The 9,546-nt window shown below is 46.9% G+C and overlaps 1 long non-coding RNA gene across 2 annotated transcripts in view; it reads right to left on the bottom strand.

Moving 5' to 3' along the window:
• Positions 1-3,607: 3,607 nt before the first annotated feature.
• The window catches only part of LOC143832133 (uncharacterized), a 91,741-nt gene continuing 85,802 nt past the window's right edge, over positions 3,608-9,546 (bottom strand). For both annotated transcript variants that reach the window (XR_013229108.1, XR_013229109.1), the window contains 2 exons: positions 9,430-9,509; positions 3,608-6,198 (listed from right to left, as the gene is read on the bottom strand). This is a non-coding gene — a long non-coding RNA (uncharacterized LOC143832133). The remainder of the gene's footprint in view (positions 6,199-9,429; positions 9,510-9,546) is intronic.

The raw sequence follows: 9,546 nt of genomic DNA, 5'->3' as shown, positions 1-9,546 counted from the left end.
TTGATAATCAGAGAGGGTATTTAGCATTCTCCTCTCCCAGATTGAGGTGCGTCTGAAGCGCCACAAGCTAAGTTTAGCTATTGTATGACCTTGTAAGTCTTTGTTTCATCTTTTTTACAAGTTTAATGTTATAGAATAACAATATTAGCTTGTTATATTGTTTTTCAATCATTGTAAAATATCTTTACTCCTGTTTTCAGAATAATTTGAATATTGTATTTCTATTTTGGATACTCTATCAAGAGATTCCTTAATAAGTCGAAGTTGGTCCTGAAATATAAAGTATGTATTCATGACCATTGCTTGTTAATTTGTTAATATGTTGAACAACCACTAATTTTACCTTTGTATTTTCCAAGAACCGTCCCTTGAAAAAGCTGTAAGGCGAAATGTGTCGGGATTTGTGTGAAAGTCTGGGACCATGGGATAGGCTTTCTTGAGGAAGGCCTACTAGCACCTGATGGACTGCACTTATCGAAGCTGGGGAAGAATGTGTTTGGCAGGAACCTGGGGAGATTCATCAGGAAAGCTTTAAGCTGAAGCCACCAGGGGAAGGAGACGATCAACATAGGGAGTGTAAGGAAGGAGATCGATCGGGGGCAGCCCAACCAGCAAGACCAGCTCATAGGGAACCAAAAGTAAAAGGATTCAGATGCCTTTATACTAACGCCCGAAGCATGGGCAATAAAAAGGAAGAGCTGGAACTTCTCATGCTGATGAAAAGGTATGATCTAGTAGGCATCACAGAAACTTGGTGGAATGATTCTCATGACTGGAATGTAATGGTGGATGGATATGAACTGTTCAGAAAAAACAGAATAGATCGAAGAGGTGGAGGAGTCGCACTGTTTGTGAGGAAAGAGCTTACCTGTCAGGAAATTCTAGTGAAGGAAAGCATATCTACAGTGGAAAGCATCTGGGTGAAAATAAGCGAGGGGAAAACAAACAGTGTGGTGTTTGGTGTCTGCTACTGACCGCCTGACCAATGAGTGGATGTGGATGCTGCACTTTGTGAGCAGCTTGAGAAAATATCCAAGCGGCAGGACCTTGTCATCATGGGTGACTTCAATTTCCCAGATGTGTTCTGGGAAACAAACTCTGCGAAGCGTCCCCAGTCATGCAAGTTTCTGACCTGCCTGGCTGACAATTTCATTTATCAAATGGTAGATGAACCCACAAGAGGTTCAGCCATACTGGACTTAATACTGACCAACAGGGAAGAGTTGGTGGATGAAGTGAAGGAGGTGGGGACCCTAGGGAGAAGTGACCATGTCCTCATAGAATTCCTTTTGAGATGGGGAGCCAAGGAAGCTTGTAGCCAGACGTGGATGTTGGATTTTCGTAGGGCAAACTTTAATAAACTCAGAGACATGATGAGTGTCATACCATGGACGAGAATGCTGGAAGGGAAGGGAGCATGTGAAGGGTAGGCGCTACTCAAACAGGAGCTATTGCATGCTCAATCAATGACTATCCCAGAAAGATGAAAACACTGCAGGAACTCTAAGAAGCCTATTTGGATGAACAGAGAACTTCAAGAGGAAGTAAGAAAGAAAAGGAAAATGTTCAGGAAATGGAAGGAAGGATAGAGCTCTAAAGAAGAGTACCTACAGGTTACTAGGCACTGTAGATCAATCATCAGAAAGGCCAAAGCTGAGAGTGAGCTAAGATTGGCCAGGGAAGCCCATTGTAACAAGAAAAGATTTTTCAGTTATGTGAGGAGCAAACGTAAAGTAAAGGAGGCAATAGGCCCACTGTTGGGTGCGGAAGGACAAACTCTAACGGAAGATGCAGAGAAAGCAGAAAGGCTTAGTGCCTATTTTACATCTGTTTTTTCCCACAGGTCAAAGGATTTAGGCACATCTAGAGATGGCAGTAGCCAATGGATAGTGTCTGGGTGGCAGGTTAACATGGATAGAGAGGTTGTTGAGAGGCATTTAGCTGCACTGGATGAGTTCAAATCCCCTGGGCCGGATGAAATGCACCCGAGAGTGCTCAAAGAACTTTCCAGAGAACTTGCACAGCCCTTGTCCATCATCTTCGGGACCTCTTTAAGGACTGGAGATGTCCTGGAGGACTGGAAGAGAGCAAACGTTATTCCAATCTTCAAAAAAGGGAGGAAGGATGACCCGGGAAACTACAGACCAGTGAGTCTGACTTCTGTTTATCTGAGAAGATAATGGAGCAGATATTAAAGGGAGCGATCTGCAAACATCAGGAGGACAATTTGGTGATCCACGGAAGTCTGCATGGATTTGTCCCCAGCAGGTCCTGCCAGACCCACCTGGTTTCCTTTTTTGAGCAAGTAACAGGTTTGCTGGATCGTGGAAATTCGGTTGATGTCGTTTACTTGGATTTTAGTAAAGCTTTTGACAAGGTTCCCCATGATGTTCTGATGGATAAATTGAAGGACTGCAATCTGGATTTTCAGATAGTTAGGTGGATAGGGAATTGGTTAGAGAACCGCACTCAAAGAGTTGTTCTCAATGGTGTTTCATCAGACTGGAGAGAGGTGAGTACCTCAGGGTTCGGGGCTTGGTCCGGTACTTTTTAACATATTTATTAATGATCTAGATGAGGGGGTGGAGGAACTACTCATCAGGTTTGCAGATGACACCAAATTGGGAGGACTGGCAAATACTCCGGAAGATAGAGACAGAGTTCAACGAGATGTGAACACAATGGAAAAATGGGCAAATGAGAACAAGATGCAATTTAATAAAGATAAGTGTAAAGTTTTGCATCTGGGTCAGAAAAATGAAAAGCATGCCTACTGGATGGGGTATACGCTTCTAGGTAACACTGTGTGTGAACGAGACCTTGGGGTACTTGTGGATTGTAAACTAAACATGAGCAGGCAGTGTGATGCAGCGGTAAAAAAGGCGAATGCCATTTTGGGCTGTATCAACAGGGGCATCACATCAAAATCACAAGATGTCATAGTCCCATTGTATACGGCACTGACCACCCATGGAGTACTGTGTGCAGTTCTGGAGGCCTCATTTCAAGAAGGACGTAGATAAAATTGAAAGGGTACAGAGGAGAGCGACGAGGATGATCTGGGGCCAAGGGACCAAGTCCTGTGAAGATAGGTTGAGGGACTTGGGAATGTTCAACCTGGAGAAAAGGAGGTTGAGAGGGGACATGATAGCCCTCTTTTAAGTATTTGAAAGGTTGTCACTTGGAGGAGGGCAGGATGCTGTTTCTGTTGGCTGCAGAGGAGAGGACACGCAGTCATGGGTTTAAACTTCAAGTACAACGATATAGGCTAGATATCAGGGAAAAAAATTTCACAGTCAGAGTAGTTCAGCAGTGGAATAGGCTGCCTAAGGAGGTGGTGAGCTCCCCCTCACTGGCAGTCTTCAAGCAAAGGTTGGATACACACTTTTCTTGGATGCTTTAGGATGCTTAGGGCTGATCCTGCGTTGAGCAGGGAGTTGGACTAGATGGCATGTATGGATCCTTCCAACTCTATGATGACTCTATATAAGTCCAATTTGGATATTTTATTGCCATATTGGTTTCCCAGTGCGTTGACCCTTGGGGTGACACCCTCCATCGTTTTCATGGCAGACTCAATACAGGGTGGCCTTGCCAGTGCCTTCCCCAGATACAGACATACAAAAGTCATATAAAATATAATTAATCGGTTTCTCATTTATCATACCTAATAAAATGCATTGCAATACCTTACCTTACTTAAAAATCCAATCTGTATTCCAACATTTCTTTATGACATTTAATAGTGTGAGTATAATAACAAAGAAACAACTGTGTATGTTGCTGTGAGTTCGTTGAAGGAATGACAGGATGAGAAAAGGATTCAATAGGTAGACTATGACAGGCCAAAAGCTTTGGAAACATACCTTGAAGTGTGTAAGGGCATTTCAACACATTGAAAAAAATAGTTATGCCAGCATAATGGCATAGTGCTAAAAATTATTGCACCTCCGGCCATTCCTCTCCTTCTGGCTCTCTTGCTTTCGTCTGCCACCTTCTAGCACTTTTTACACTCTGCAAACTGTGCATGAAATGGTGGAAGAGAGCAACACACTTTATACGCGACTCTTTCCCCCCTTTCAATCAAGCCAGGCAACCAATCTCCTTTTGCAATGTTTTAAGGGCCTGCGATGCCCGCTATTTTTTTGATTGGCAGGTAGCATATTGGCAAGTACGATGCAACTGTGTTCTTGGCGTTAACAAGGCCACTGCTTTTATTTGAGTACCACCCCCCAGCCGGAGGGTTGGCATGACACAAGACGTTGAGCCTACCTCAGCCGTCCGGCTGTTCCTTTTATTGGCCCTGAAGGTTCCTGGATCCTTTCCCTCCAGCCGGGAGGATAAGTTCTGCCCTCCAGGGTCCAAACCCTTGGAAAGCAACTTGATGGGTGACCAACGGGCGCCCACCTCATTCAGTCCCCCAGCCGCCTGGCGTGGAGCCCTAACCTACCCAGCCGGGTAAACTGGGCCCCCTAAAGCCGTTCTCTTACAGAGACCCCCTGCTTCTGGGCTCCAGTTGCAAACTGGGCCCTAACAACCCCTGGCTTTTGTCTCGTGCCCCTTTTAAACTGCCACTGGGCAGGGGCCAGCCAGCCCCGCCCCTGCCAACTCTCCCTTGCTCTGCAGCCAAGCTGCCAGAGCCGCCCGGACCCCGTGCAACCAGTGGTCTCAACCCCATTCGGATAAGTGAACCCCGTCCTCCCGAAAAAGCGAGGGCAAACAATGGGTAATGTCAGGGTGGTCCACTACGCCACCTCCCATACCCAAAATAAACTTCCAAATGAACTTATTCACTTTGTTTTTTGCACAGTTCACTCTTTGAGGGCACACTGCACCTCTCCTGCTTCTCCTGTCCAGCAGCTCTGACCAGATCAAATGAGTCCGTGGCAGGCGACAGTGGAGAACCTCTAAGTCGTCCCTGATCATTTTGCCCAACATCAGCCCTGAAACGCCAGGCAGGCCGTTTTCTCTGAGGTGCAAGATGACCACTTCAAGCATTCCGTGCTGGTACACGTCTGAAGCCATGACCTCCAGTAATGCTGGCCATCGCATCCCGCGGTGTCTGGACCATCTGATGCTCAATCGGTCGCCCAGCCTCAGGTGCTTGTCCCAGCCGGAAGCCTCCGCAGACCGACCCGCCCAGTAGACAATACTGTGCCCAATGATCAGCACCAATGGCAAGGCGAAAGACGGGCCTGAAACAAGGAAAAACTTTAGCAAGGCAAATCAGGGCGTACATACAGTCGGAAGGCTCCACATTTCCACCTTCCCAGTCTCATGATGTCCTGTTCCACCACCCCATCTTGAAACGCCTGGGTGGCCACCCCTATGCGGAATGAGTGGGTTCCATAACACTCAGGGCGCAACCCGAAGCAGCGCAGGCCAACCCTTAACACAGCCGCAAATTGAAAACAGGAAAGACACTTGCCATTCCGGTGCACTAACAGGGGGCCCTGGCCTGGAGGAGGAACGATGAAGAACCGTGCCATGCTGTACACCGGGCAAATTGAGTGTGGTCTGACTCTGTGAGTACCATGGCGGCTCCCCACCCCATCTAGTCGGTCTTCGACCAGCGGACCCACAGAAAGAGTCCCTCTTCGGTAATCTCCATGTCCTCCTACCCCAGGCCCCTGTGCCTGATCCTGGCCGTGGTTGGGGATGCCAACTCATTGCATTGGAATGCACCGTGAAATGCCAATGTAAAGGCTGCATGAAATAAGATGGCCTCATACCCCGTGGTGCAAACCAGTCGCAGCTGGGCCACCAACTCCCCCAATAGTGATGCTGTGATGGGTTTTCTGGTGTCGGTCCTAGGCCCGGCCTGGTGACCCCATCCTTTAACCGCCCTCCTGGCAAGGAAGGAAGTGCCGGGATCCCAAGAACCCCGAGCTTTACTGAAAAATGAAAGGCCCGACATGACCACCCGTAAAGTCTTGTGTGAAGCTCCCTGTCCTTTGAGGAGGGCCAGGTAATTTAAGATCAAAGCCTCTCCCATCGGCCATGGCTGCCGATGTCCCATGCACCTAGCAAATGCCAGGAAGCCCTTGGCCGCCCTTTTGTAGCTCTTCTGTGTTGATGCCGCCACCAAGCCGATGATGCCATCACAGATCAGCCTGCTCCAAGGTCCCACATGTGCACGAGAAAGTCCTCCGGAAATGCCCTGGCCGAGGGGGCGAGCTGGCGAAACCTCTCTACCTGCTGGCAAGAGAGAGCGTCAGCGATTTCGTTCCACACCCCCGCCACATGCCGGGCCCAGAAAGAGACGTTGGCTTCCGAGCACGGCAGGACCATGCGCTGGGCCAGGCGCATGACCCACACGCTCCGTGCCGACTGGCTGTTCAAGATCTGCACCACAGCCTGGTTGTCAAACTAGAATGAGACCCGTGAGTTGCGGAACAGATCCTGCCAAAGGATGACTGCTTCCAAAATTGGAAACAGCTCCAAAAAAGTGAGGTCTCTGCGGACTGTAACCGGCCAGGTGTCTGGCCACTTGCCCGCACACCACCTGTCATTGTAAACTATCCCAAAACCACATCCACCGGCCGCATCCATGTGCACCTGCAACTCCCTGCCTTGGTCAAGGGGGGGCTTGCCAGCTGGCTACTGTCAGACGTTGCAAGGACTCACAACAAGCTTCTTTGAATAGAAAGCATTTATTGAGAGATACTTCATACACCTAGACTGGAGAAGTCAAATCTGCCTGAAGACAGATTTGCTTCTCCTTATCAATACAACTCTCCCGCCCAAAACTTGAATGTTCCCAAGGGAGGGGAGGAAGGAAGAGGAGACAGGTACCATAAAATACAGTGTTACTTTTCACATGTCCTTGGCTGTCTCCGGGCCCAGATAAGATGTTATGGTTACAAAATGCAGGCCCAACCCAAGGGCTTCAAAGGAAAGAACATTCACAGCTTCTAGAGATAATAGCTACATCAACATAGTTTCGGTTTCAAGCAAGCATGCATAATATATGGGCCTGGGGCCCCTAGGCACAGAGCTACAAAGATCAATCTTACTGTCATGGAGAAACTCAGGCTAATTCATGGCAGGGTTTTCTAGCAATCCTGACAGCTACCCGATTGAAACTTCGCAGGAATGTGGCCCAAACCATGAGGTCAGACTTGATGCCCTGTGATACCCGTGTCCTGTGGTGTGGGCATTTGCCATTTTTTTTGGGGGGGGGGGATCAGAAGAAGAAGAAGAAGAAGAAGAAGAAGAAGAAGAAGAAGAAGAAGAAGAAGAAGAAGAAGAAGAAGAGTTGGTTCTTATATGCCACTTTTATCTACCCAAAGGAGGCTCAAAGCGGCTTACAGTCGCCTTCCCTTTCCTCTGACCACAACAGACACCCTGTGAGGTGGGTGAGGGTGAGGCTGAGACAGCCCTGATATCACTGCTCGGAAAGGCTGTCTTGTTCCAACAGGTCCTTCTGTAACTGGTAGACTTGCCTGAATTTTTATTGCTGTTGTCATTTACTTTTTAAATTCTGTCCTTAGATTTTGTGATATGAGATTTTGGCATCTGAGGATTGTAATTTAATTGTTTAATTGTTTTGGAAGCTGTGATTTAGGGCAAGATGCAGGACCTGCAAGATCAATAGGCAGTAAGATTTCCACACTTTTGCCTGTCAAAGTCTTTGTGCCTTTAATAGTTGCGTACTAAGGCTAGCAACTGAAGCTTTACGCACCATGGAACCTTCACAGATGAAAAGTGCCATTTGCTGGTGGTGCCAGTTATGTACCTTTAAAAGGTACAAGAACTCCACCAAACAAGCTAACTGGCAGCTTTAGCTATTCTTGGGGGGAGGGGGGGGTCCTACCTCATCTCAAATAAGGCAATCACCTGATGAGCATATACTTGAAAATTGAGTCACCAATTGTTTGAGGTGAAATGGTGTGCAAACAAAAACCTTTCCATACCAACTCGTGGTACTAGTTCTGGGTTGGGAAATACCTGGAGATTTGGGGGGTGGAGCCGGGAGGGGTGGGATTTAGGGAAGGGAGGGACCTCAGCAGGCTGTAATATCATAGAGTCTACTCTCCAAAGCAGCCATTTTGTCTGGGGAATCTGATCTTGTCCATCTGCAAATCAATTGTCATAACAGGAGATTGTCAGATGCTCCCTATAAGCTGGCAAGTAACTCCTTCCAATGAGGTCAGCCCCCTGATGCCCTAGAAGAGCTCCATTTAAACCAAGAACTTTTTCTGGCTTTCAGGAGTCAAAAGGATCTTCAAAATGATGAGGCAATGTCCCTAATACAAGACCTAAACCTGACTTTCAGTGCTGAAAATGTCATTTAAAATGCTGGTATGAGTTTACAGACCACTCTGAGAATTCATGTATCTACTATACATGGTATAAATATGGTCTGGAGCCAATGGCATACCAAAAAGCCTGGACCAGCTAATCTCAGTTTACTAAATCTTCTTTCTAAGCAGACAATATAGTTTGCATCGTTAGAAAATCTTTTCTCGAACTTTCTAGGCCTAAATTTCCCCAAGCCCAAAATTAAACCTGAGGGAGAGAAGTGCACGGGATGAAAGAACAGAATAGGGATGAAAGGAGGAAACCGCTCAGTTGCTTGCATTACAGATTCAAATCTACCTTTCAAGCACTGTTGCTAGTCCTGAGGGGAAGGAAGGTGAAATGAAAGTGAGACTGCCTGGCTATGGATGAAAGAGAATGGCTGATTTAAGGCATCTCAGATCCCCCTGCTCTGCCCTTTAAGATGCTAGGTCAGAGGGATACAATCCAGAGGTATAAGTGACAATCCTCTGCTAGAGACAGTGGGAATGGCAGGGAATCCCCTCCTCTGTGTTAGTACATTGTAACCCAATGATTGGCAGGTGGGATGGATGCAGGGTACAAGGGACAGGTTGATTAAGATTAGGGATGAAACCTTTCTTCTTTTTGCACCCATCTCCTGTGCAGTACCCTCCTCTGGTGCTCAGTGATGTTTGGCTGATGAAATATGTTAATCTTGCATGAGTGGAAGCTTCTAGCACCAGAATAATGAATTCTTCAGAGCAGGACTACCCAGGAAGTGGGTAACAGTACCTCCTGAGCAAAGCAAGGCTTAGTATTGAAGGCCAGGTATTTCTAAATTTTACATTGCTTGGCTTCCTCATGCAAATATTTCCTGTCAAATGTACACAATTTTAAATGTTATTTTGCTTTGACTAAGTAAAAATGGTGTATAATGGATAAATGAAAGGACATAGAAGGAATAAATTGGCAACAATGTCAGCAACAAACACATGAGAAGTACAAAAGGATCACAGCAACAATGTGGTGGTGGAAAGTGTAGTCGAGTCACACCAGACTCATGCAACTCTGCAGGATGTTCAAGGCAAGAGACACTGAGAAGTGGTTTGCCTCTACATGCCAGCCCTGGACTTTCTTGGTGATGTGGCCTCCCACTCAAGTACTAACCATGGCTGACCCAATTTAGCTTCTGAGACCTGATAGGATCAGGCTGGCTTGAGCCATCCAGGTTAGGGCAATGAGAACATCTGAAAACAGAAAAAGAAACAAAAAAGACTGATTGGT

The sequence above is a fragment of the Paroedura picta genome, chromosome 3 (assembly GCF_049243985.1).
Source record: "Paroedura picta isolate Pp20150507F chromosome 3, Ppicta_v3.0, whole genome shotgun sequence".
NCBI lineage: Eukaryota > Metazoa > Chordata > Lepidosauria > Squamata > Gekkonidae > Paroedura > Paroedura picta.
The sequence above is the reverse complement of the archived record's forward strand: the minus strand, read 5'-3'. Positions and strand labels throughout refer to the sequence as shown.